Source organism: Microtus pennsylvanicus, chromosome 9, assembly GCF_037038515.1.
Source record: "Microtus pennsylvanicus isolate mMicPen1 chromosome 9, mMicPen1.hap1, whole genome shotgun sequence".
NCBI classification, from domain to species: domain Eukaryota; kingdom Metazoa; phylum Chordata; class Mammalia; order Rodentia; family Cricetidae; genus Microtus; species Microtus pennsylvanicus.
This window is the reverse complement of record NC_134587.1, coordinates 98,440,749-98,467,191: the sequence shown is the minus strand read 5'-3', so window position 1 is coordinate 98,467,191 and position 26,443 is coordinate 98,440,749. Positions and strand designations below refer to the sequence as shown.

General features: G+C 43.8%; 1 protein-coding gene across 5 annotated transcripts in view; it reads right to left on the bottom strand.

Annotated features, from left to right (window-relative positions):
- Positions 1 to 26,443, bottom strand: part of Palld (palladin, cytoskeletal associated protein) — a 386,115-nt gene that overhangs the window by 68,669 nt on the left and 291,003 nt on the right. Inside the window, exon 1 of one of the 5 annotated variants that reach the window (XM_075986850.1) lies at positions 10,794 to 10,924. The exons of 3 other annotated variants lie outside the window; for them this stretch is intronic. The gene's annotated coding sequence lies outside the window, so the exon portion shown is untranslated. Of the gene's footprint in view, positions 1 to 4,659; positions 4,679 to 10,793; positions 10,925 to 26,443 lie in introns of those variants that run through there. One more of the 5 variants, XM_075986849.1, reaches the window with a different exon arrangement.

The window sequence follows — 26,443 nt, the reverse complement described above, 5'->3', positions numbered from 1 at the left end:
CGCAAACTCCCTGAGAGCATGGGGAGTTGGAAGGAGATCAGAGGGAACTGGCTGGGAACACCCCCACAGTCCCCTCGATATGTTCTGCTCATCTCCCTTTTTATTTGAAGAGAAGCAAAGGCCCAGAGGCCACATGGAGAGTCTGGGATGTGACTGTAACTGTGGATGACTCAGACAGGACCTACAGCCTGTCAGCAGAGGACAGGGCTGGGATGGAACCTTTTCTGCAGCTAGTTCAGAAAATGGCATGTGGGCTGCACGCTATTGCCACATGTTTAAATCTTCCTGCATTCTTAGCTTTAGGCAGACAGACCAAGATGCAGAGCCCTGGAAACCCAAGGAAAACACCAGGTGTGTTCCCACCATGCCAGAAAGTGACCCCAGATGTTCAGACTCTGTGTTTTCTTTTTAAAAGGCTCCACCCTCTCACCAGAATGCTGAGAGCTAGCAAGTCACCAGTACCTTCCTAATTTGTGATTTTAGTTGAATGCCCACTACCAGTGAAAGTGAAATTATTTTTCTCTAAATGAACACTGAAGAAGGGATGTTGTATCTAAAACCACCCCGAAAGCGCAGGGAATAAAAGGAAGGACGGACAGACATGTGCCACTTTAAAGTGAGAAGATCCTTACAGCACAGTCAACTGTGGGCCCGGACTTTGATTCAAGATATACTTTATCATACTCTTCGTTAATTCTTCAAATGACTGGCAATATAGAAGTCTCATTCTATGGATGCTATTTAATGACTTCGTTTACTTAACACACAGTAAACCAATAAAGTTTGAACTCCACAGGATATGAAGCCATTCACTGTCCATTTACTTTTCGAAATGTCTCCTAACTCCACACTGAAGAGGGAGGCTGCAATAAAATCAAAAGCAAGAGCCACACTTATATTGGGCAAATATTTTAAAATGCCAAAGTGAATCTTGTTCTCTTTTATGTTCAGATTTGTATTTGATTTAGTGAGCAGACAAAATTAAAGTACAGAATTGAACAAAACTAACTCATAAAGGAAGAAGGAGCTCCAGAATAGGTTGTAGAAGCCACATCCAACTCAACCTGGGAGCTCAGACATAAAAGAAAAGCACAGGCTAGATGCAGTGGCTAGGCAAGGGCACTACTCAGTGACCAATATTTTACTCAGTACCATTGGCTGTTCCATTTCTTTCTCAGCTGTCCCAGGGCAGGTGACCAAGTTACAGAAAGTACCACCATCTGGTCTCCTCCATAAACCAACCGATTCCTCCTTTAGAATTTCTCTACCAAGAAAACTGCTCTCGGGGTTTTAGATACTTAGCGTTGACCCTTCAAAGCCTCCCTGAACTTGTAATGGGCGCTCTTGATTTGACTTAGCCAGCTTTGACACATGAGCTGAAACTTCTGGAAAACTCTGCCATCATCTTTGGTGCACATTTTCAAGTGGTAACGTCACCAAGCCTCTTGGAGGATGCCTAGACACTGGGAAAGCAAACACAGCTTGGGAGAATCATTATTTAATTTTTTAATAATCTGTATAGTAGCTCTAAAGGACAGTTTCCCAACTCAGCATCCCCACTGGGAAGCGGCAAAGGTCCTAGTGTCTTGAAGTGGATGAGAACTTTGCCTTCATGTACAGAACTGGGTGTTGAACATTTCCAACTTTATTTCTGATGACTCTAAGTTTAGGTTTTGAAAAATCATTTTTAAGGAATTACTTTATATTTAAATTATGAGCATGTGTGTCTCTGTGTGAATGTATGACATGTGAGTACAGATGCCCAAGGCCATTGGATGCCCTGGGAGCTCAAGTTACAGGCAGATGTGAGCCCCTCAATGTGGGCGCTAGGAACTCACTCAAGTCTTCTGCAACAGTAGCCAGCATGCACTTGTAAATGCTGATCCCCTTAAAAATCTTGTAATAAAAACTAATAAATACTTTCTAAAATTGAGTCATCATGGCATTTATTTTGTGCCCCTAGGCAAAGAATAAGCTGTAGCAAAGGCCTGGAAACTCCACACATCAAGTAGTTTCACAGAGCACCAACCGCACACTATTGGACAGTTCTGGAAAAGGCAGAAGATGAACTGATATTAAATGGTATAACTCTCCATGTTTGCAAACTGACAGCGTCTGCTGGCTGTATATAAAGAAGGGCCAAGGAATGCATGGGTTTGGATCCCTGCCTTGTTATCCCTGGATGCTTTTTCTGCCCTTCAAAGAGATACACAAATTTTTATATGCCCCTCTCTCTTGCAAATAAATACTTCCCTTTGGAAAAATCAAAGTCCAAGTCCTTATGCACCATCTCTGAGTATCTTGTAGTCACTTTCCTGGATGGATTTATAGTTTCTGGTGTGGACAGTATGTTCTCAGGAACATTCTATGTTACATAACAGTGTGTGTGGTGTGTGAGAAGGACAGTGTACACATGGATTCATTTTTGTCTCGAAATAGGAACCAAAATTAATCTTTTGTAAAGTCCACATGCCACCTTCCATACAAAGGCATCCATTTTTAGTTATGGAGACAAGTAGAAAATGAGGCTTTACCAAGAAAAGCCACAACTTGTTTTCTTGCTCCAGTTTTAAAGCAATTCATTTGTGGTTTGACTGGAATACGCTTTCCTGCAGTATTTGGTCACTGGTCAGATTTTGTGATTATCGGCCAGCTTAGTCACATAAGTGAGGCTGGCTTTACTCAGTCTTCCAAGGCAGAGCTAATGATCTTTGGGTACAAATCATGCTTTTTCCCAAGGACTTAATTTATTTCTTATTATTTATTTATTTTTAATTTTCGAGACAGGGTTTCTCTGTAGCTTTGGAGCCTGTCCTGGAACTAGCTCTTGTAGACCAGGCTGGCCTCAAACTCACAGAGATCTGCCTGCCTCTGTCTCCTGAGTGCTGGGATTAATGGCGCTTTTTTTTTTCTTTTCAGATTCCCTCTCTCTGGCCGGGCTGGCCATTTTTGTTGTTGTTGTTTTTCCAGATTCCCTCTTCCTGGTCGCATCTCTGTGGAAGGCAGCTCCATCCACCCTCTGCTTAGCAAAGCTTTGTATTCACCCTAATGCATTCATTACCCTTTGTTCTTTAAATGCCAACGGAAGTCTGTCCTGGTGTGTGCGCATGCGTGCACATGCGTGCATTCTATGGAGATGAGAAGTCGATATTAGCTGTCTTTCTCAGTTACGCTCTACCTGGAGCTTATCTATACAGGCAGAGTAGCAGCAAGTGAGCTCCAGGGATCTGCCTGTCTCTGCCTTCCCAGGGCTGGTATTACAGGTGCCTGCCACCACACCTATCTTTTATTGGGTGCTGGGGAATCCAAAATTAGATCTCTGTACTGTGTGGCAAGCACCTCACTGACTGAGCCATTTCCTTAGCCACTCCCTTCCCCATTTTAACTCTCCTGGGACATTATCTACTGTAATCAATTCCTTTGTCTCTGACTTAGTCAAGATAACCGCTATCTATTTCCTGGCTCATTCTAACACCTCCCCTTCCCCCACCCTTGGTTTCCTGGTTTCCCAGCTGACCACGCGCATTGTGCCCCAGTGCTGTGCTGGCTAACAAGAAGTGATTCAAGTAGAAGGCATCTTTGCTGACCTTAACAAAGACACAGTACAAGAAGGAATGGGCTTCAATTTAGGCAGCCCGCCCAGAATACAAACCAACACAAAACTACGAACACTCTGATAGCAGTTGGCTATAGTGTTTCTCACACAGTCTCAGCTACAGGAGGCAGAAGTATCATTTCAGTGTGGGAGTTCGAACCAAGTAAGACCCCCATCTCAAAATCAATCAATCAATCAATCAATCAATCAATCAATCTAACAAGCAAACAAACAAACAGAATTCTCTCAAGGTTGATACTCAGCCATAGGGAGATAGAACTATGTTAAAGAAATAGGTGGTAACACAACACCTTGGTATCCACATTGTTATAGGAAGAAAATGAATCAGCATTCAAGACAGAGAACAATGTAACAAAAGGGATAGAAGGGTGTGCTTTTGGTTTTCAGACAGGATCTCACTGGGTAGCCCTGGCTGGCCTAGAACTCACTATATAGACCAGCCTGGCCTAGAACTCAAATATCAGCCTCCACAGTACAAGGATAAGAGGCTCACACCACCATGCTCTGTCCTAGGCTAGATAGTTCTAAGTATCATTTGTGGACAAATGTATGAGGGGCTTATTATAGCCATCACTCGCGAACACTCAACAGACATTAACGGCAGGGTCTGCTATAAGAAAGTGGCATACACTGACAAGAATAAGGGTTCCTCTCCTCAAGAGAACTCAGGAAAGAATTCTAAGCTCCAATACATTACAGACCTTAAGAGTAAGACTTTGAACTGGGGATGACCCCAGTGTCCATCTCCCCAGTTAAAGGCAGACTTCCCCTTTCCCAGGTGACTGCTATACATGTCTCTTCTCATCCTGACCCCTACACTCCCTCCCCACCCCACTCTCAGCTGGTGAGCGAGTTCTCCACTTCACACACACAAAAAAAAAAAACAAAACAAAACAAAACAGAAACTGGGAGAACTCCTACTCCTCCTCCCACCTAGTCCTAAACCATTGCCTTAAGACTCAGCCTTCTGTCCACCCCCACAGAGGAACTTCCTTTGCCCTTTATGCTAATGCTAACTCATCTGCTGCACAGAAGATCCCTACCTTCTCCAGAATGTCCCTCCAGCCTCTGTCTCCATCTCTCCTGACCTCTGGACGGACAAGGTCAAGCCCTTTGTGAGTTCTTTGTAGGCACTTCCTGGTCACTTGCTGGAGGATTGGCAGTGCCTGATGAAGACGGCGTGTAACCAAACATCGAGTGGTACAAAACAAAATGGTTTACTGAGAGAAACAATACTGTGAGTGTTCTGGATTCTGTTGGCTCTGGACCACTAGGCGGTCTGTGTTTTCTGTCTCACTGAATCGCATCCCAAACTGACATCTCTCAGCCTCCCCCACAGCTCTGCTTCTCGCAGCATTTGAAGCTGTAAGGTGTTTATAGTTTGTCACTTACCCCTGGAATTTCAGCCCCAGAAGGACAAGGAGTTTTGCATATTTTCCAGTTGGAACATCGCTTTATTCTCACAGTGCCTGGGACACAGAACTTACACAACAATATTTTATTGATTTACGAAGGCCCGGTGCTGCCCTTTCTGATTTGTGTGGCCCTGGGGAAAATGACTAAACTGCTCCAGATCTCCCTCCTCATCATTTCTGAGGTGGGAGCACTCAAAGTACAGAACACATGGGATTACGATGGCGACTGAATGACATAAACGAGTAACTATTTCAGCACAGTTTCTGGTATCAAGTGTCCAAAAAGTAACCCGTATTTTATGCTTAGTTAGAAATTATATATATTTGTTTTTACAATCTGCAATCCAATTTGGCACTAGTTTAGGCATATGGCAGATTGATAAGAAGGAGAAGGAGGCAGAGAAGGAATAAGAGGAGGAAGAGAAGGAGGAGGAAGAAGAGGAGGAAGAGGAGGAGTAGAAAAAGCCCCCATTCATTTCCTTTCCTTCTACTAGTTCAGATCCAATTTAAAACCTAGTCCTGGCTTAAAACTGTCAAACACAACTAACCCATGTTAGTGCCTAGGTCTGTGTTCTCCCATAAGCCTCTCGTGGCTTAGTAAGGAAATGATGCCAGTCCTCAGGTAGCACACGTGGCTAAACCATCCCAGCCGGTCCCAGAGGTGATGGGCGATTAGCAGTCTCCTCCTTTTCCTAACTGGCACCCTCTTCTGCTCTTCTTCCCTCTGTGGCTACAAAGCCATCTTCTGGCAGGATCCCCTTCCCCTCAGCTCTGAGGATCCAGGGTGGAGTCTCTCTTAGCAACAGGGAGGATGAAAGAAAATCCATCTCTCTACTTTACATTTCCTCCAGGGTTTAAAGGGAAAAACAAAAGGAGGATCCCTTGTGCCATTGTTGCTGGGACTAAAAGCTCCCAAGTGTTCAAGTTGAATCTGAGTGCATTTTTTCTTAGCACACAGGGACCTGGTCCTATGAGTCTATTGATGATGCAGATTACTTCAGCAGCCTTGCTGGACTGGCCTGTGAGCCTAACCCCTGTATGTAACATAGTTAAAAAAAAATTATACATTCTCAGCAATTTTGAGGCCTGGCAGTTCTTCATTGTGTGTGTGTGTGTGTGTGTGTGTGTGTGTGTGTGTGTGTGTGTGTGTGTGAGAGAGAGAGAGAGAGAGAGAGAGAGAGAGAGAGAGAGAGAGAGAGAGAGAGAGATACACAGGCACATACTTGTATATTTGTATCGTGGGTTTACATATGAGAAAACATTTGTATCCAGGTCTGTGCTTGCCTATCTGTGTGAAGGACAGAGGACAACTCAGGTCTCAGGTGTTGCTCCTCAGGTAGCACCCACCCATTCATCCATCCATCTGTCCATCCATCTGTCCATCCATCCATCCATCCATCCATCCATCCACCCACCCACTCATCCATTCGTCCGTCCATCCATCCATCCATCCATCCATCCATCCATCCATCCATCCACCCATCCACCCACAAACCTATCCACCCACCTATCCATCCATCCATCCATCCCATCCATCCATCCATCCATCCATCCCATCCATCCATCCATCCCATCCATCCACCCATCCATCCATCTTTCTCTTTTCTTTCTTTTGTTTGCTTTTCTTTCCTTTTGGTGGTAGGGTCTCACACTTGAATTTGCCATCACTATGATGCCTGCCGGTCTCTGCATCCTCAGCTCTGGGGTTACAAATGTGGGTTCTGAGGACGAAACTCAGGTCCTCTTGCTCACAGAGCAAGAATTTTACCAGTTGAACCACTTCCCCAGCCCTGTGAGTTGGTTTTTTTTTTAAACAAAACAAAACAAAACAAAGATTAGCTTTTTCTCTCTTTTCCTGGTGAAACTCCAACATTTATTCCTTTCACTTGGCTTTGTGTGTCTTATGAGAGTCTATTTTTAACACTTCTTTTTTTTTTTAAAGAAAAAAAAAAGGCAAAGTTTCTGCCAACAGAAGCCAGAAAAACGGTCACTCCTTATTTCTTCTGGCTGATGCACCTTGTCTGCCAATGGCAGCCTTTCCCTCAGGAGGAAATCATTTCCACCCAGTGAGCCAGCGTGCCTTCCATGGTCCCAGTGACAGTGTGAGAACCACCAGTTTCACCTGCCATGGTAGTGCGGCGATGATACCCAAGTTGCTGAGCTGACATGCACTGAGTGGGGAGCCTCAACCTGACACTAGCTAACCAGTCTGCATTTCAGTTTGCTTCCTCGTGGTCAGGATCCAAAACGTACAAGCGCTGAGCCGTTCACCTGCCTGGAATGGCTCATGTGATCAATCACAGTTAATTCTAAAGCATGTAACCAACAAGTCAGCTCAAGGAAAAAAAATCTTTCCTGAAGAGTCCACACAGTAGGCAGACAACTCCCCCAGAGTGCTTCTTCCTCCCTGACACTCTGGCCTCCGTCATTCAGTCTGTCCCCACACCTTCTCGGCAATAAAAGCCCATTGCTTCCTATCCACTCGTTCTCTTTGCATGAAACGACTTCTGATTCTTTAGCCTCTGAGATACACATGCAAAGCTTCCCTGGGATAAATCCCTATAAGTTGCAAAAGAGAATGGACTTACAGGAGTGTACGTTCAAAAGGACATTTAATGCTCTTTTTAACTAGCATTTCTTTAAAGTGTGTTTCTGGTGACTTTCTTTACCATTTATTAGAAGAAGGAGGAAGAGAAAGAGGAGGAGGTGCAGGAGGAGAAGTACTTGGTAAGATACTAAATGGCACATAATTCGTGAAGTACAGTGAACTTTGGTCACCCAATATTTACATGACCTTTTGAGACAAGCATTGGAAAAAGTCCAGTAAGTTTTGATACAAAATTTCTGATATGAGTATACACCCCAAAGAGGTGACAATGTTATACAGAGCTTTACAGTTTGCAATGACAGTGAAAAAAACTTGAAGATAGAGCAATGATTAATTTTTTAGATAATCAATAGTTGCTTGGTAAAATTCCTAATAACTTTGGTTCTTGGAGTGAAATGAACTCCAATAATTTCCAGGAAATTCTTCATGTAAGTAGCCAAAGGTTTATTGCAATGTGGGGAAGAACCTGTATTGAGGGGGAGCTACAATCCTGAAAAGCAAGGAACCAAGGAACAAAGGTTTTAAAACACCAGGCTTAGACGTGAGAAGCCAGCACAGTGAACACTGAAACACCCAGTGCAGTAGACTAAAGCACCATTGTTTTTATTGTGCCATGTTCTACGTTTTAAAGATCAACTGGCAACTGTCTGTAGCGCCCCTAAGGCATTCTGTAGCAATCCCAGTGTTTCTTTAAGGAGGACATCTATCCATTGTCTAAGTCATTGTCCTTACCTGGGACAGATGGAGCAAGTAGCTATTACATCATGCAAAGCAGGTGAGCTAATGTCCCACGCCAGCTATCAGAATTCCATGGCTTTCAACAATCACAGAAAACAAAGCTACAGTATTCCAGTCACCTACCCAGGCTCTTCCCTCGGCATGGTTCAGTTTCACAGAACCACAGAGATGGTTAGGATGTCAGCATGTTTTGTTACTAGATGACTAACTCACTCAACACATATTATATTATACTTATATATGTATCTATAGGTACACAATGGGTCAGTACAAAAAGAGTAAGGCACAGGAATTAGTTGAAAAAAAAAAAACCTGTTCTCTAGCTCTTGGGTCCTCTTGTAGGTTTATTTGCCCGAGGCTAGTCACTTAATGGCCTCTCCATCTTTTAGCGGCTCAGGAACACATGTGTTTCACCTTCTCCTGTATCAACCAACACCAACAGCCTATAAAAAATATATTTTCCAACTTCTGTCACTAAGCTCAAGCCCCCCAAATCTTGAGGGACAAAAATAAAATACAGCTTCTGGTAGGAGAGACAAAGAGGTCAGGAGGAAGACATACTGTCTGCTGGTTCCCCACAGAAGGAACTCAGCAGCTGGCCACTCTGTGTGCTTATCTCAGGAGATGGTCGTTTGGGAGAAGCCTTAGTCACGCAAATCTAGACGGCAGACTCAGCTGGTGAGACCTGTCCTTAATCTGAAGAGGACACTTCCTCAGGAAAGCCTCACTCTGTTTTAGTAATCCTGCTTCCGATGCTGGGGTCTGCTCTTTCTGCCTTCCTCCAGCTAATCTGTAGCCACATACCAAACTGTGGGGGCAGGGGGTGCGCTCCAGTTCTAGCGGACCCCGAGGTCTGAGGAGTATGTGTTCACCCTGAGTTTCTCCTAAAAACAGTCAGTGGGCTTGGCTTGTCCAGGCCTACTACTAGTACAAGACCCAGCTAAGCACGCAGAAAAGTGAGTCTTGTCTAGGGACCCAAACTCTTTTAGTCAGTTCCCAGGGATAGAGAAAAAGTCCTAATCCTAGACCTGGATTCAGAGTGACCAGATCACCTTCTGGAGTCTGGACAACTCAGCAGGCCAGAGAGAGTCACAGAAGTGTTAAATAGGGCAAAGGGCGGGGAAGCCAACCCCCAGCCCTCTTTCTCAGGATCTGCAGCGCCAGGTTATTGCACACATCACCCCAGAGGAAAGAATCTGGCGGTTCACAGGTCTGGCAAAGCTAACCAGCTAACAAAGCACTGCCAGGGGGACCGCGTAGGTGGAGCTGCTGGCCACTCATTAGCCAGCGTGAAAGTCGCGACTTCTAGCTGCCTGACACCCACCGCACAGCCGCATGAATCCTCTAGGTTTCTCATCGACTTGGTGGGAATGTGACCAATAGTGTGCCTGTGCACGTAGATGAGAGAGAAGAGGGAGTAAAGAAAGAGAGACAGAAAGACAGAGTCACACACACACACACACACACACACACACACACACACACACAGAGAGAGAGAGAGAGAGAGAGAGAGAGAGAGAGAGAGAGAGAGAGAGAGAGAGAGAAGACACAGGCGCACACAGACACAGAGAAAGGCAGAGACAGAGAGAGACAGAGACAGGTACAGATACAGAGACACAGAGACAGACATACACAGAGAGAAAAAGAAACACACATAGAGAGACACACACAAAGAGACACAGACAGACAGACATACAAGAAACACACACAGAGAGACAGATAGACACACACAGAAACAGTGAGAGCGGGGAGGGAGAAAGAGAGAGAGAGAGAGAGAGAGAGAGAGAGAGAGAGAGAGAGAGAGAAGAGAAGAGAAGAGAAGAGAAGAGAAGAGAAGAGAAGAGAAGAGAAGAGAAGAGAAGAGAAGAGAAGAGAAGAGAAGAGAAGAGAAGAGAAGAGAAGAGAAGAGAAGAGAAGAGAAGAGAAGAGAAGAGAAGAGGAGGAGAGAGACCCAGAGGAGAGGAGGGGCTTGGGAAGGGTGGACCCCTCCTCCAAGACCAAACCGACAGCCAGAGGATGAGGTCATCGCCCCCTCCTAGCTCCCACCCCCAAATCTCTGGCAGCCCCGCTAGCTCTGCCCGCTCCAAGTGGTGCCTCGATTAAGAGGGGGGGGGGGATGGTGTAAGGGAAGCTGGAGAAGCGGGTGGCGGGGGAGGGAGGGGGTCTTCCGGGGTGCCAAATAATCTTCTCCAGTCCCAACCCTTGGAAAGGATGGAAAAGTCCCGTCTGGAGCTCAGCTCCAGGGTCAGGGATCAGACTCGGCGAGCAGGAAGGAGGGGCTCTGGGGAGGAACGACCCCTGCTCAGTGTGCCCAGCCCGCTCCCGTTCGCTCAAGGATTGTCCCACAGCCCTGCACTGTCAGCTCTTTAATTCAAACTTTGTCCAGCAGCCACGGGGCTGGGACTCACACGCCTACCTTGAGTCTCCCTGCTCTGTCTGGCACCCGCCGATCTCAGGTCCCAGCGAAACAAGAAGGTGGGCGCCAAGGGCTCCTCCGGCTGCGCCGGGCAGGTACCCCAGCTTTATAGCGCCACGCCGCTCAGTGACTCAGTGAGCCTCCCAGGGCTTCTGCCCGCCGCCCTTCAAAATAAGAGTCCGGTCGCGACCGTCCTGCTCGGCCTGCTGGAGCAAGGCAGGGAGGCGTGGCTGAGGTCCTGGGAAGCAGCCCCCAGGTTAGGGTACCCGCCCCCTTTCATCCTTGTCCCGCCTTTTGCCTCTTTCTCCAAACAAGTCCCTTCTTAGCAGAAGCCAGGTTATACATTGGGCTTCTGTGGCTCTAACTCAGAGCTGATAACGGCGAAGAATTTAACCTGAGTCAACAGAAGTGTGGGCTGTACGTCGTGGACGTTTGTCTCACAGTTTTGAAGTCTGCTTTTTCCTTTGCAGATGAAAAGGACATGCCCTGGAAATCCCATCCCAGAGCACGCTCTGAGAAGGGAATGAAAACTAAGGATAGAAGCTCCCAAATGGATCCCATTGGGGTTGGAGGCGGGGTTAGAAAGAGGCCAACCCTGGGGCAGACTGGCAGGCTCAAAATGTGCAGCATTTAAATAAAAAGGCAAAGGGAGTACTGTGGATTCCATTAAGTAGCTTACTGGGTTCCCTGTACTAAGGAATCGCTGAACCCGAGAGCCTTCTGGGTAAACGTTTCTCAGACTCTCTTTTAACATGGTCTTTGTAAATAATTGGCTCTCTCTGGCCAGCCTCCTACCTTTACTCCCTACATCCCTGCCTTCTATCATAAACTACTGGAGGACCGTAGTCACTTGTTTTAAACTTCTGTGCGAGGATTTCTGCCGTGAAATGTTTTAAAAAGGAAGAAATAAGACACACTGATTCTTGAATTATTTTCATTTATTTATTTATTGTGTGACTGGTGTGTGTGTGTGTGTGTGTGTGTGTGTGTGTGTGTGTGTGTGTGTGTGTGTGTAAGGGGTCACAGGGCAACTTGTGGAGGAAATCTGTTCTCTCCTTCCACCACGTGGGTTCAGAAGATCCAAGTCAGGTATGCAAGACTGATGGTTAGTGCCTTTACCCACACTGCCCCATCTTGCTGGCTTAGAGTTAATTGCTTCTATTAAAGCTGTGACAGATTATAGTTTTAGCCATAAACCCAGATTACCAAATTTCCCTTTTAGCACCTTAGCTAAGAACAAGCCTGGCTCTGTGTACGGCCCTCTAATATCCGGCCGGCAGTCCCAGCACAGTTATTTCTGTATTACTCTCTAATATCTGGCCAGTCCTCCTATCAGAGTTATTTCTGCCCCGTTTTTCCTGCCAGAATGTGTGTTTTCTTGAGCCTTGGAACCAAATCTTTTACACACAATAAGGTCTCAGTAAAATGACTGACTGAATGAAAAAACATACTTAGCATATACTGAATGTAAGGGTTACTGCCCAGAGCATCAGGTCCTTGGTTGCCAGAGTCCAACTAAGAGGCCTGGCTCGAGCCCTGGCAGTTTCTTTAAAATAGCCACCAAAGAAATATTACTGAGTATCAATTAGACCACTAGTTTAAATGGCCCAATAATTTTACCTGCATCTTCAATAGTCTGTCTGCAATAGGTTTTTAGACTCCGGTCTATTTTTTAAAGACTTTGCTGTGGGTGTGTTCATGTGGGTACCCCACAGAGGCTACATGAAGGGGTCAGATCCCCTGGGACTGACATTGTCACCTTGCCTGACTTCGGTTCTGGGAATTGAACCTGGGTCTCCTGGCAAAGCCAGAGGGCTTACCCACCAAGCCATTGACAGCCCTGGGTTTCACGGTCTTAAGGCAGATGCTTCCCTTCGCTTATCTCGCCCCTCCCAAATATCTTTTATTGATTTTTAAATGAAAAATGATGCCTGTAAAATACTCAAACAATAAATCAAAAATGAATGCCACTCTGTAATTTGCCCCCAGAGATAAACAGTGTTAACCCCCAGAGTACACTTTTCCAGACTTTTGCATGTGTATTTAAGCATATATTTAAAACACAGATTAGATCATCGTTTACATATGATCCTGTAGCCTATCTTTGAAAAGCGAACAATATGCGGCTGTCATCACTTCCAGCACGATACAGGGCTTATTATTTTTCATCACAAAGAAGGTGATAGGTCAGCGTCCCTACTATCCCGAGGAAAATGCTCCTAAGAGTGGAAGTGCAGCGTTTCACCCTGTCACTCGACCATTGTCCTGTCAAACAGCTGTCAGGACCAGCAGTGGTGACTGTGCATGGAAATAGAAGGGTCTTCCCTGGCTGCACTGTATCAATGAGGAAAGGGCTTTCAAATGAGTTGGCCATAAACCATAGAACTTAGATTCTTTCGTATTTCTGTAAGTACTAGATTCACCAGATGGCTGTTTAAACTCCAGTTTTTCGGTATTGGGATTTGTTTTTTTTTTTAGTATAAAAGCAGAAGAAATAGACATGTATCAGTAACCCTCTGTGTTCTTCTGGCCTGGTGACAAGGGCAGGACAGACAGACTGCCAAGATTGTATTCAGGTCTGGTGACAAGGGCCTTTACCATCTCTCTGGACCATTTTCAGTTTTGAGTTCTGAACTCTAACAGGATTTAAGGTAGTGATGCAAAGCGATGAAGAGTTTGATCAAGACTTTTGGGTAGAACTCTGGGAGTGTGGATATGTATCAACCATCACCTCGGCCATGTCCCAGACCCACTGAAACTACCATCAACAGATACCCTGATGAGAATTTCCACCAGGTTTGAAAGAATTCCCATTCCTGTCCTGTCCTGTGGAGACCATAAACTTCTCTGCCCAGAGCAGCCTTGTGATATTTCCTCTGGCCTCACTTGAGAAGTTTGGAGACACATCTGCCTGAGGATGGGTGGTTTGGCTCCCTGCTCAGCCTGTTTCGGCTCACAGACCTAGGACTCATGTGCATATCTGATTTGAGATATGGCTTTCTGCCTAATTTCCTGTTGTCGGAGGAGGAGGGGGACAGGTGAAGGGAATCCTTGACTCACTCTTCCTTCTCCTTTCATGATACCCTCAAACCATAACAGTAAACCAGGCAGCTAAAGAGTAGAGGAGCTGACAACAAATGGTATCCACTTAATAAGACACTCTTGGTCCTGACGGCAAACTTCTCTTTCTATCTCTTCTGTGAAGTTTCATTGTTTGGCTGTGTGTGTGTGTGGGGGGGGGGGGGTCAGGTACCTATCAAAGCCAGAGGAAGGAATCAGGAATTAGACTGTCTGGAGCTGGAGTTCCAGGCTGTTGTGAGCTTCCAGATGATGGTCCGTGAACAAACTCTGAACCTCTGCCCGAGCAGTACATGCTCATGACTCATGAGCCAACCCTCTAGTCCCTGCTCCCTTCCCATCTCATACACATACACACTAACTCTGCAGGCAAGTACTCTAGTCGTCTGCCTCCAAATCCGCGCAGTAATTGCCTATGGAAGCGGGTACTGCCATCATACCGAGAAAATGTCGCCTTATCATCATCTACTAAAAAAACCAGCAGCACGGGTCCACATGACCTAACCAAGCTTTTCCAACTTAAGACTCAGGGTCATTACCTGTGTTTTCACAAGACAGGTTTTATATTTTTTTTTCTTGCTAAAAATACAATTTAAAGAAAATTAGCAAAGTTTGAGATTGTCTTGGGCTTTCGGCTTCTAGGTGACAACACTGCAGCGTAGTGGATGATGGGAAAGCAGACATCTGGCTACTGATTCAGCCTAATGATTGCTTTCCATTCACTTCTGGGGCTTTGGTGTCATTCAGCGCCCACATCTTGAATGGATGGCTGCTCTTATCTGTAGCTACTGCCTCTCTCAGGCCTAGCAAGCAAAGGCCACAATCTGGAAAAGGCTAAGAAAATTGTGGGTTGAATACAGCTTTTTTAGCTGTTGCTGGTTCCAACTCAATGTTGTTTTTAGGAACTATTTCTGAGTGTAGACTGCTTAAGATCTGCTTTGGGGCTGGTGCAATGACTCAGCGGGTAAAAACACTTGCCATACAAGCCTGACAACCCGAGTTCAGTTCCTAGGACTTACAGTGAAAGGAAAGAGTCAACTCACGAGTCTTGTTCTTTGACCTCCATATGTGGTAACTCATGTGCATTGGAGTGCATACACCAACTAATATTACTAATGACAAATTAATATAAAAATTTAGCTATCTATCCTTCTAATTCATAAAAAATAACACTTAAATAATCTTTGGCCACTTGGAATTTGAATTCTGCAATTAAATATAGTATTGTATATGTATCACATTCATTTACATATTAACAGCTACTAATTATTGCAAAAAAAGTAAAGCAAACAAACAAAAATCTAAAAAACTGACTTTTCTAAGGAGACTGAGCCCTATGCATAGTGAATCATTAACTCAGACTTTTGGGGGAGAGACCAGGAAAATGTCCACAGATAATTCATACTTCAGCATAAAACAAATCAACCAGGTCTGTGGACCAAGCCACCTTTCTGGCTCTTTGCTTTGTACATGGTTTTACTTTTAGCAAAGCGAGAACAAGCTAAAAACGGGGAACGAGCTGCTGTTTGTGTGGATGGGCCTACATCCCAGCTGGCCCAGAGCTCCATAGCAGAGGAACGGCAACAGCAGGTCTGCCGGGTAGAGCATAAAGGAAGGCCCAGCAGACTCACCAAGAGGAGATGGAGTTCGTGACAATAACACAAACCTGAGCCTCGACCGTGACCCCAGAGAACTGAAGAGACCAGTCAGTACAGGACTGCAGAGGGAGAAGAGATTTGGAGCTGGACAAGGTACGGCCAATCCTGGCTCTTTGTACGGCCTTGCATCCGTGGAGTTCTGTTTCCTCACTTGAAAAAGTGGAAGGGTGGGCCAGGAGCTTCTGGCCAGTGTGGGTCTAACGCACTGCATTCATGGGTGTGTTTGGGAACAGGGTTCTGCTTAAAATCTAGCAGTTTAGGGAGAGTTGGTTTGCTATTTTCTACTGGATTGACTGTTGACTGATTGTTTCATTTTACATTTTTAATTATTAATTTCATACATGTATGTAATGTATTTTCATCTCATTCACTCCCCTCCTCACTGCCAAACTCCTATATCCCTTCCACCGCATCTCCCTTCCTCTTTTATGACTTTCTTAATTAACCCACTGAATCCAATCAGTACTTCCTATTCACATGTAGGTGTGGGACCATCCACTGAACCATGGGGAGTCTACGAGGGGCCACAGCCCTAGAGAAAGCCTATTCTCCCCCACTCCGAGGGTAAGAACTGTCGATACCCCCTAGAAGGCTGACTGGCTTGATTTCTGCAGGAGGCCAAGAACTGTCAATACCCCCTAGAAGGTTGACTGACTTGATTTCTACAGATCCTGTGCAGGTGACCACAGCAGCTCCAGGCTCATGGACAACATGTTTGTCATGTCCAGAAGACAGATGTCATAGCAACCTTCCCACCCTTCCTCTGAGCTCTAGACGGAGGGCGAGGGAGAGAGGAACTAATAACGACACTGAGGATCTACTACCGACCTAGTACTGGCTTCTCCATCCCCTTAAAAACATTTTTAAAAACAAAAAACAAAGCTGAATATTTAGTAAGGGAACAGAGCAATAAGGAAATAATCCCGAGTTTCACTTCTGTTTTAGTCACTATGGCTGTGACAAACCATCGTGACCAAAAAGCACGTTGAGGAGGAAAGGGTTTATTTGGCTTACCCTTCAGTGTTGCTGTCCATGACTGAAGGAAGTCAGCACAGGAACTCAATTAAACAGGGCAGGATCCCACAGGCAGGAACTGATTCAGAGACGGTGGAGGAAGCTGCTTACTGGCTTGCTTCCCATGGCTCGATCAGCCCACCTTCTATTTATTTATTTATTTATTTATTTATTTATTTATTTATTTATAAGTCCCCCTCCCTCGTCAGCCCAAAGAGCAATCAGGGTTCCCTGCCCTGTGGGAAGTCCAAGGACCACCCACCTCCATCCAGGTCTAGTAAGGTGAGCATCCAAACTGCCTAGGCTCCCACAAAGCCAGTGGCTTTTTGATTCTACAGCCCACCTTCTTCTAGAACCCAGGACCAATAGCACAAGGTTGGCGCCACCCACCATGGGCTGCGCTCTCTGCCATTGATCACGAACTGAGCAAATGCCTTACAGCTGGGTCTCAAGGAGGCATTTCCTCAACCGAGGCTCCTTCCTCTGATCTGACTCTAGCTTGTGTCAAGTTTTTGAAACGCAAAACCAGCCAGGACAACTTCAAACAGCACAGTGCCAATCGCTTTGTAAGTATTCGCCTACGCGTATATCATGACTTCTAGAGCTCAGATTTCATTCAAATGAAAAGTCCATAATCATAGAAAGTTCATTAACCATCCTAGGGCAGTACCATCTCTGTTAGTAAATCAAAAATTTATCATGATAAAGTTTAATCGTGGGGCACACTATCTACTTGACCTGAAATAGTTCCAACAGCTCCTAATTGTGTCCTGCTTGGGCCACTGAAGGGTCTGACTCACAACTGAGAATCCACTTCGAAAGCAAATGTGTTATGCTGGCTCCCATGGGATCGTCCACAAATTCTACGGCACTACTGAAGAGGTTTGGTTAAAACGCAGGAATTTGCCTTTTTATGTGACTCTCCTGAGTAAGTGCTAAAGCAGGCGACTTGCTAGTTGAACGTGATCCTACACAATTAAAACTATCTGTGGCTGATGAAAGACCAATACGAATAATGAGGTTCCCATAACACGCTCTGTTGTTCTGGTGGCAATACCTGGTTACACGCTAGGTGCTGTCCAGCTTTCTCGGTTGTTTCTCTTGCTGCAATTACCTCCAACGATAGCATCATATGGAATCTTACGTCACAGAAATTCCTTTGGGCACTTAGAGAACACCCAGACTGTTCCATTGCTTCTCCCAGAAACAGACAGTAAAACGCTTCCATAAAGGAGCCGTTATGGGTGCGAGAGCTCCTGAGGTGAGAGAGAACAGGGACTCCGACAGGCCTCACATCAGCGCATGTGTCTGTGGGAAGGAAGAGATCTGCTCCTTTTCTCTGCCTTGGGCAAACCTGTCTTCTTTTAAGCCTGTAGTGGTTTGGATGTGTGTCCTCCCTGCTCCTACACACACACACACAACACACACACACACACACACACACACACACACACACACACACACACAAAGAGCATGTATTGGAAACTCAACTCAAAGCCCACTGGGTTAGGTCATGAGGTCCCAGGAGTGGAAACTGGCTCCTCATAAAATGCTGTACCCCGTCCACACACAGATGCAAGCACACACGAATGGAAGCATGCATTCTCCTCTGTTCTTCTACTTTGTGCCATGTCAGGATCTAGCAAGATGGTTTGCATCAGATGCCCTGGTCTCAAATAACCTAACCTCTGTAACTGTGAAAATTAAGCTCTTTTCTTTATAAGTCACCTACTTTGATGCATTTTACTATTAGAGCAACACCAAGAAAACTAAATGCTTTTGTAGTCTAGACTTGGTGTTCATTCTCCTAATCAATAAACTAATCTTTTGGAAAAAAGCAATGGGACTGTATTATTGGAAATATACTATTTTTTTCTTTATGGAAACACATAGTGATGTGGTTGGTGCTGCAATCAGTTTCTGATAAGAGTTTCCATCTGCTAAGAGAAATATTGAGACTATTTGTTGACTGTGTTTTGCAAAATAAGATATACAAATTTAAACTTTGATGTAGAAAAGAAATTTAAAAATATGAGGGTCATATTTTTATGACAAATATTTTGTGATAATGTCAATATTTTAATGATTTTTTTCTAAAATGTAAATGTAATGAATATATTTTAGAATGGAAAATTACCTGAATATAAACCCTAAGCCTTAAAAGAGGAAATATTTGATACACCCACAATGAAAGGAATAGACTTATTTGATATATTGTTTATATGGCTAATAAACAGCCAAATAATAGCATTGTTCTTTTCTCATTATGAGTCCATTAAGTGAGGTACACTAGGCCATTGCTGATACAAAGAAGTACGAGATTTCAAGAAAAGAAAATCTAATCCTACCTAAGATTTCCACAGACATAATGAGTATTTGCATTGTTCCAAAAAGACCAATATTTTTGCATCAGTATATTATATTTTGCTTTCAGTAGCCTTAGCAGAGTTAAGTCATTTTTGAGGAAACTGAGTCTATCTATGGGATTCTATGACAAGATTATGCAAGTTAAGTTTGTGCTCTGGTATGCTAAAGGAAAGTAGTGGACCATGAATATTCCCCAAAGGCCATTTATTTTTTAGCATGTAATTGATCTTAGTGGACAAGTTGATCTATGTGTGACAAAGAGAAAAAGCCAGAGATGGAGAAAAATGAGTTAGAAGACAGTATTTGAAAACTGCAGTTTCTAAACACATGTGATGAAGTGAGACCCAGAGAGCCACGTTTTCAACCTGAGACAAAAGAAATGACAGCAACCTTCAATCAAGACCTCATTGGGTCCTGACTCTTTAAAAGCTGGACTCTCCGCAAATTATTTTCAGTTTTTGCAGAAGGCCTCATCAGAGGTGACTTTATTGGCCTTGCCTGTTTTAGCAGATCACTGCAATTCGCTCATCACCTTGGGGGTGGGGACATTCTTGTTCCAACTTGACTGTGGGTGGAGCAAGTAGAAGCTTGACATAACTTTGGTGTCATTGTTCCCTTGTTTATGTGTCTCTGTATGACGCTCCATAAAGCTCTGTAACCCAACAAGGAAAAAAATCTGATCATCCTTTCGAGTTGACTGTATTTTATAGAACATAAGTAGACTTCCAGCATCCTAGAAGAGTGACTTTTTGATAAGGTCACATGGGCCATAATCAAGATAATGTGAGCAATCTCTGGCCAAGGGGTGCTCACTGGTTTTCCTAGGCTGAGTAGCATCACTTGAGACAGGGACAACTCTGGTCAATAGTAAAGGAAGAAGCATTAGAGAAAACAAAAGGAAGAAGTTACAGAAAAGAAGTCACAGCATTCTTGCTGCATTAGGTGTGAAAATAAACGAAGTCAGCTGAGGTAGTATGAAGTGGCCATGTCTATCATCTTAGAAAATATAGGCAAATACATTCAGGATAGTAGGTACAGTGATGAGAGCCTATTACACTTTGTTTCAGAACATCAACCATTTTTAAATTCAGGGAGAAAAGTATCAATGAATATAACAGCAATGCCATCGCACCATTCTAATGATTATATTCATTTTCATATTAATATAGTTTAGAACATAAAATTCTAATATTTCAATAGAAAAAGGATCTACAAGCCGAAGTCACCTAAGGTCCGTGAAGCACAGTGCAGCCCCCAATCTCAGGTTTCTGATGTTTGTCTGACCTTTGATGCTTTTCTTTCACTGGGCGTGAAGACAAGCTATACCGCCTATTCTCTATTCACCATTGTGTTCTATGAGAAGCTAAACCAGGAGGTGCCACACGGTTTTCAAAGAAGAAAACCCGGTCTTCTGTTCTCAGGACCTTTCTAATCTAAGCAAGGAGACAAAATCAGCTGTGAACAACAGGTGCTTTGCAGTTGTTCATTCATTCGGACATTTCTTTTATGAGTTAATTACTCACAACGCCCCCGTGAACAATCTGCACATCTGGGAAGATAAAACTGCCCACTGAAAGTGAGTTACTGGAGCGTAGGTGAGGCACAATGGTCAATTCATCAGGATACCCATAAAAGGCTGAACCGAAATCCCCAAAGCCCTGCGAAGCTAGAACGTCGAGCCTGAGGAATGAGTGAGCACCAGACCGAATGCCACAACAAGGGGATGTGTGAGTGTACTTAGCCTCCAGCTCGTGATGCTTTCCTGGGTCGCCCACTCATCACCAGCCGCCTCTCGCCGAACCTGGCATGGACCCGGTACCATCACCCTCCTCTGAACACAGCTCCACTGTTTGCTCTTTAAGTACTCAAAGATTTCAGTTTCAACTTACTTGTGACAAAAAGAGAGCATTCCACCACTGAACAAAATAAAACCAAGTCTTTATTTGGAAAAAATAATTTCTAAACTTAATACGTGATTTGTCTTTGCCACCTACAAACTCAGAATCAAAGTGTAATGACAATGAAGGCTTGACCCTCTGGGAAATGGTGTCTCATGGACAAGTCCCTCGTTTTAGTGTGTCATCTGTTCAATGGGAGGGAGAGATAGTGTAGCCCCTAACATTCTTTCCAGCGAGATGAGCCTAAGGTCAGGTTCAAGACCAACCCCTTCTGACTAGGATAAGATTCCATAGCAGCTCTTCAAGAGGGTGTTGAAGTATTAGACAGAGCAATGGTCTTCAAGAACAATCCATGGGGAGCTGAGGGAAAGTGCTAAACCTTTGTATTTATATTCATTTCATCTTTTGAATGTTTCTTTGTAAAGATTTAAAATATGAACATATTAATATACATACATATTATATATACATTATATATATATATATATATATATATATATATATATATATTCAAAACATTTTACCAAAGGGGTGGAGTGACCAAGCCCCCTTAAGTCGCATGGTTTTAAAGTGAGTTGGAAGGGACAGAGAATAGGTACATAATCAACTCAATTCACTAGATGGAAGGCAGAAGACTTTGGACTTTTATTTCCACCTGTAGCACTACTTAGTTGTAACAAAAATCTTGAAGTGGGTAGCCTAACTTGGATGGCTAGATAAAAAGCTAAGGCAATTTCTTCAAATGATTTTTTATCTTTAATACCCTGGGGCAAGACTGACAGACCCACAGCAGAGGCTGGGAGCTGGGCCTTTACCTCCATCCTAAGTGACACTCTCCAGAATTATGGGTATAGTGCTACGGCCTCTGCGTTTGCTGTTTGCCCATTGTGGACAAGGAGAGCATTTGATTGGCCAAATCCTTTTCCTGTTGGTGTGGCAGAACTCATACATCAGCCCCAGAGTACAGAACATTAGTTATATAATTCTTGCTAAGATCCTTATTTGATTAATGAACACGGTAGCAATAGATTCCTTCTCTGACGTGTATAGATCTCAAAATTTCACTGTCTGTCTTCTCAGTTTTTATGTATGCATACTTTTTGGAACTTTCCTGAAATAATCATTTTCATGTTAAGACTCACACATTATCACTTGGCTACCTGAATTCTTGAAAGAAATCCATAATTTTATTTTCTCAAAGTAGGCATTCTTTCTCAGACCTCTGGCTATTCTTGGGAGACTTATAATCTACTCAGACACATTTATGTCCTGCAGAAATTCGATTCACGCGACCAGTGCAAGCTTTGGACCTGAATCCCAATGTTACCCCTCGCCAGGTGTTTGACTCTATGCAAGCTGTTTAACCTCTCTGTGTGTCCGTATTCGCCTGAGCTTGAACAGGTGCTGTCCTTCCGCAGGCTTCATAGATTGCTGCCAGGGTGGAAGGAAACGTGGGAGAGGACAGGGCGGCAGCAGGAAGCGTCACCATTCCTGCTGTTCTTACTGGACACACGACATCGCCATCATGGCGTTGATATTCTTAATAATGGGTGAAGCGAATCAGGCAAGGCAAGGCCTGGTCTAAGGCAATGATATGGGCCACCTAGAGCACCTTCAAATTCTTGGTTTGTCAAGATAAGATGGGTGGAAGTGCTGTTTAAGTTCACCACAGAAGGGTAGGGCAGGGAGCAGGTGGTGAGAGAAAACACCCATTAGGGATTTAAATACTGTATTCAGCAAAGGCAGTGCTCTGCCGTGAACTCACTGTGCAATCCCTCCCAGGGCTGCTCCTGGGTCTTAGCTAACTGCTTTGCTTTTTTCTTCTCTCTCGTTGTCTATGTGTGTGTGGTGTGAGTATGTGTTGGGGTATGTGGTCAACATTGTGTTCTCTAGTGTGCTCTACCTTATTCTTTGGTATATATGTGAAAATTCAAGCTTAACTGAGCCTTCCGCATGTAAAGTATTTCTTTGGAATTATGTGTGTGTATGTCTGTATCTCTGTGTGGGTTCCCTTAGAGGACAGAAGAGAGCGTCAGATCTCTTGGAGCTGGAGTTACAGGAGGTTGGTGCTGGGAACTCAGCTCAGGTTCTCTGGAAGAGTTGCAAGTGCTTCTAACTGCTGAGACAGCTCTAGGCAACACTGGCTGGCTAGCAGAAATTCCTTTGTCTCTACCCCTAGCACTGGAATTAAGGGCACTTGTTTTGGGTAAGTGGGGGTGGGTGGGTACTTAACAACTCAGACCTTTACACCTGTGAAGGTCTTCACACACAACTAAGTCATCTCCCCAGCACAGGCCTGGGTCTCATCTTTCATGTCTGCACTGTGAGAAATTGGTGGAGGTTATACAAAACAGTCTACTAGTTGATATAATCCATCACAGGAAGTCCTCAAAAGATATACATATATTTTCTATGTTTCTCCTCTGCTGTTTGACACCTGGGTATGTTAATAACTCATGTACCATTTTGAGCCTCAATTTTTCCTTTAAGTGGAATGATTCAAATGGGTTGATTTACATAAAATTATTCACAATCATCTGTAAGTCTTTATATCTTCCATAGCAAAGGAATTACCCAAACTCAACAATAATAGTAAATGATATATTTTTTGAAAATACTTAATTTTTGTTTTTACTCTCTCTATATACATACATATATATATATATATATATATATATATATATATATATAATTTTGCATTTTAAGATTAAATACACAGATCTGTTTGAGAACGGAGTGTAGAATTTTGGGATCTCAGGGTCAAAGAGTATAAGGAAGGGCCTTCAGATATACTTAGTCTTGAAGCTACTTTGGCCATCTTCAATACTTCATATGGTTCAGAGCTGTGCTGGGGGAATCACAGAGACACGTCCCTAAACCTCTGAAGCTTTGTGTCTGTTTTTTCCTCTCAGTCTACAGATAGCTTTGAAGGTGTCTGACACCAGGTCAGGGGACAGAGCCATTCTATGAGTGATAGTCCATTTTAATATCATGTAACCATAACTTTTCAACTTATATTTTCTGGACAGATACACTCTGAAGTTAGGGATGCTTCTTACCTTACTCAGGAAATTGTTTCTTGTCTATTAGCATGTTCATTTTCTTTGAAAAAAGTGTATATATTGTAAAATCATTCAAAAAGGACTGCAAAAATATATTCCACACAGAACACATGAGCACATGGCTTTCCCATCCCTTCTCCATTTCCCGGTCTTCAAAGCACAGATTCTGGCAGTATGACTTTACAAGACAACCTCTGGGAATTTTACCATCAATCATAAATATCTTTCCCTTCATAGTATTAATCAACACTAATCTTAGTTGCTGTATTAACACTCCACTAATTAAAACAAAAAATTATTTTATTTTAGGGCTTCTATATTTTGGCCTCTTCATTTTTAAAAACTTGTATTTGTTACATTAAACATTTTTAGGCTCATACATTTTTCCTCTTTTGAATTATTTTCTCAGACAAATTCTGTAAGTGTGGCTTCACATGTTTTTTCTTGACCTCTATTACTAGTTTTTTAATTTTTTAAAATTTGTTATTTTATGCGCATGAGTTTTGTGCACCATATGCATGCAGTGCCCACAGAGGCCAGAAGAGGGCGTTGGATTGCCCCAGAGCTGGAGTTCAGATGGCTGTAGCTGTTGTTGAACCCAGGCTCTTCAGATGAGCAGTCAGAGCTCTTAACTGCCAGGCTCTCTCTTCCGCTTCATGCCAGCTGTTGTTTGTTTTGAAAAACCGAGTCGGTTTATGAAGCATTTCCTCAGTGCAGCTGGCCATTTAAAGTAGATAATTTGAAGACGATACTGTCCCATTTCCATGTCCAGTTCCCTGGTCATGATGATAAACAGGAGCCTTGCGTTTTACAGATGCAAATCCAAATGGCACTGAGTGAATTGCCGTTGAAATGGAAGGGGGTCTATGTTCGCAACCAGGGTGCCCTCCGCACGCTACAGCCATCTAAAGGTGGTGGTGGATCTTCCCGGTGCTGAGACAGTGTTTATTGCCCTAGTGTCTGTTCTGAGCCCAAACTCTTCCGGTTACCATGAGACAGTGGTCTAGCGCTTCCTGATGCAAGTGTGGGTGGTCCGCCTGCGTGTCTGGTATGGGAAGGGAAGAACGGATCTGTTCACTGGCCCAATTTAAAGCTGGTAACAGATTTAGAGTCACTGAAGATTTTAAAAATCTGACTCAGGACAGATGCCTTGTGTTAATCAGTAGCTGCGTCCATGTAACTAGGTTTCTTCCTTAACAGAAAAGTAATTCCTTAGTGTTGGATTTGCATCACAGAATAGCAAAACAGAACAAATCAAACGGTATTTTTTATTATGTTTAGGTGTCTTTTAAATTCTTCTTCCCAGACCATGTCCTGTCTAAATGATAGTGTAGAAAAAAAATAGCAAAATAAAAACAGGGCTTATCCCTATTGCTCCTAGCAATGCTACTTTGGGAAGTCTGGAAGAAGGTATTTTGAAGACATATAATGGAGAATTCTTTCCGCAACTTCAGTAACAATTTTCATATTTAAATTAGACACAATAAGGAATGGGTAGTCACTAATGGATACTTGACTCATTTCCTAGCCGTCTAGAATGGTTTGAAAGGATGCTGAGGATACGTCAGTGCTTAGGGTAGATTCGAAAGTGGCTTTCAAGATATTTTTGTCAGTTCTTAGAGACGTCCTATCTTTTAGGCTAAAATGTTTCATTAATTACATATAGTGAGGATGATTGAGTCTTGCAACATTCACCCTGGTTTGGGTTTGTATGTGTGCGTTTTACAAGACAATGCTCATTACTCCAGCAGCCCCTAAGAGCTTCCAAACATGTCTGCAGATGCTTGTCTACGAAAGGCCCACAGACAAAGCTAGATGCAATCTGTGTGCTTCATTCCTGCTTAAAGACCAGAGTTGCCTTTACTGTCGACCTTGTGTAAGAGGGGGAAAAAATTCCTTTGCCAGTCTGCCTCGCTTATTTCTCTCTCCCGGATCAGATCGCCTCCTCTCAGGGACACACTTCTATTCTGAAATACTTCAGCCTGCACTTCCTTATTTGGTCTCTGGAACTGCTCTTTGTCTTGTTCAAACATTCTGCTAAGCTTGCAGCCTGCCTTTACCCCGCCCCTTGCCCACTGCTCCCCCTTCACACACACACACACACACACACACACACACACACACACACACACACGAAGCTGGCTTCAACTGTTTGCTCTGACTCAGCCTTCTCTGAAGTTCGTTAGCCAATCAGACATCAGTTATGTCCATTTAAGGAGTACCTTTGCAAATCAGAGGGGAGAGAGTTTGGGAGGATTATCACGCTGCGGTCACTCATATTCACCACAAAGCCTGTATTTCACACAACTGCTTTCCTCCTTCAATAAAGTATGGATTAAAAAACAACACCCCCTAAGAAGCCCTAAAATAAACCCCAAGCCCTCAATCCTTCTCCTCAACCCAGGCTCCTTAATTAATGGTTAATGCCAGCGTTCTGGCACCTCGCTTTGGCTGACAGTGTGATTTGGTTTGCTTTTCGACTCTCTCCACGTCAAATGCTCCAACTAATACTTTAAGAAAATAGGCGGCACAGGCCTGAGTGGCTCTGCCAACACACAAAGTAAAGGTCTGTG